Raw genomic sequence first — 2738 nt, forward strand, 5'->3', positions numbered from 1 at the left:
TACTCGGCTAGCTCCGCCATTGGCTGAGATGTTGTGAAGGCGTCGTAGCTCTTTGCCACAGAGTCCAACATGCACTCCTGCAGTTCAAGTGAAAACATTAAGGTCAAATTGCATGTGGGGCCAAGGAAATAGTAAAAGGATGATACAATCTTCATTACCTTGTACAAAGACTGCCCGCTCCCACAAAAAAAATAAATTGTCGCGCGGATGTAGCACTGATAAATGGAGGCCTAAGAAGAAATAAGAATAAAATTTTCATACCTCAAATGTAAAATTGACAGCGTAGAAAAACATTGCTTTTACAGTCATGGTCGCCGAGCTAAATGTGTCACCGGAAGTCCGTGCAGTTTGAGTCCAAGTGATGATGATGGTCATTGACCTATCTACACTGCTGGGGGAGGCAAAAGGCTTCGTGGTGTCCAGTGTAATTTTTTCAATGCATTGCATCAATATCAATGTCATCAATTAGTATCACTTGAATCAACAACATATAAGATAGCCTGGGTGTTTGGAAATTAGCATCTCCAGTATGGCCTAAGAACACACACAAGAACGAGCATGCTCACTACATCTCAGATTTACAATTTATATAATGGTAGAATTTGCAAGTGGTTCATGACAGACATTTCACATTCTGCTAGTAAAGAGATGCAGGGCAGATACCAGAATGATTAGCTCAAACTGAACAACATACTCACTAGTACATCTCAGATTTACAGTTTTATATAATGAAAGTGGTCCGAATTGAGCTTTAAGAGATTAAAGCCAGGTCTTTATTGAACAATCTCCCGAATAATGAAAACAAGAAAATGAAGCCACTGCGAGACTAATACTCCTTAAACAGACTGAGTGGCACTGATAGTACACAATAAACTAACAATGACTCCAACAATCAAGATATGCATACTGAAATAGTTTCAACAAATATAATTAAAGATCTTCTTGAGATTCCAGCAGCAAATGAGGTAAAATAACCAATTTTGTCTACCATGAACATCTCTTAAGAATGCTTATGAAGGTTGGGCTTATGGTTTGTGGTGAAGGGTGCAGAGTCTAAAACACCCAACAACAATATGTACTTGAATCTCATGCGTAAAAATCTGAGTTGACGCATTTTTGCAGAGTAGCGACAACATATCAACCAAGACCTGGTGTGGCAATGTACTAGATCCATAAACGAAAAACAATTGAGATGGGAAATATGAAAGGAGGGATGAAAAGAGGGTTTTAGTATGCCGCCCTTCAATAGGCTTGGTTGCCGCCCCTCCAACACCCCCGCACGTCATCGTCGCCCTTCCGACAGATGAGATAGCCGCGTGTCAGAGAGGGAGCATAGGAGATGAGGTAGCCGCCGTCCCCAGCCGCCGGTGAGAGATGAAGCAGAGAGAGGGAGAGGGAGAGAGAGAGAGAGAGGCGAGAGGAGAGGACTGGCGGCTGCGAGGGGAGAGAGATTCCAGAGAAGAGGAGAGCCAGGGAGAGAGACGCAGGGGATGCGTGGTCCCGCATGGTTCCTCTGATTTGGAGGAGAGAGCCAGGGGAGAGAGAGATGGTGGATTCTGGTTCAATGACCTATGGCCCGCGGGTGCGGGTTGTGGAATGGACCTCTCAGAGCATCTACAGCCGCCGATAGAAAATCTGACCCCTCAAACTCCCGCAGACACGTCCAGACACGTCCGCTGGCATTGACTAGTCACGTCTCAAATTTTCTTCTTCACATCCGTGTACCTCATATCCGGCATCCTATATCCATACTATGCATGCAACATGATGAACTACTCTACGTGATCAAACAACAAACAAAGAAATCGACATCAAATGGACAACAAAATGCACATAAACCCACTTTACATCATCCAAAAGATCACCACAGTTCATCACCGAACAAGTTCAACAACTAAAAAACTATAATAAAAATAAGAGGGAGCTTCTACGACTTCCTCGCTGGGCCTTTGCCCTTCTGGTCGCCGGCGCAGCTATAGGCGTCCGCGGCTAGTGGAGGATCCTGTCCGTCCTCCGAGGAGGTGGAACCATTGTCGTCACCGTCGTCGGAGCTCCGGCGTTCGTGTTGCGCTGGCGCGGTAGCTGCAGCGACGCCGCAGATCCAAAGCTACCCCCGATGTCCACCTTGGACCGCTTCAAGGCAATGCGGAGGGCCAGCTCCTCGTCGAAGTCGAGGTCGAAGCTGGAGTGGCTGCCAGCGCTCGACATTGTGGATCGGAATGAGGGAGGGAAGACGATAGGATAGAGCAAGATGCTGGAATTTTGTCTATTTTAGGCATAGCCCAATAGCAGTTTCGGAAATTCCTAATAAATCCTAGAGGCCCACGCAGCCCATTCGTGCAAGGCAAGAGGTGGAACTAAAGTTTAGTCCTACATTGCTAGTTTATTAGAGGGAGTTGGGCCTCTTTATAAGGGAGGCTCTTTCTCCACATGTATGAGGATGAAAACAAGAGGGACACCCACACGCGCTCCTCCTCCGCCGCTCTCCTTATCGCCACGCCACGCCACACCACGCCTCGCCTCGCCACGACACGATGCGGGTTGCGGGAATGAGCCGAGCCAATGTCTAAATTTTTGCCACGCGCGACGGGTATATGAAAGGTCACGCGAAAGCTGAAACGTTTTGCTGTAGTGGAAATTGAATACGAACGGCGCACCTCTTCACCTGCTGCATTTTCGTTTCGTCTCCCTCGTTCTCTTCAGCTCCCAGCACAGCCTCTCGCCTCCTTCTCTTGCGC

This window comes from Triticum dicoccoides, chromosome 2A, assembly GCF_002162155.2.
Source record: "Triticum dicoccoides isolate Atlit2015 ecotype Zavitan chromosome 2A, WEW_v2.0, whole genome shotgun sequence".
Lineage (NCBI taxonomy): Eukaryota > Viridiplantae > Streptophyta > Magnoliopsida > Poales > Poaceae > Triticum > Triticum dicoccoides.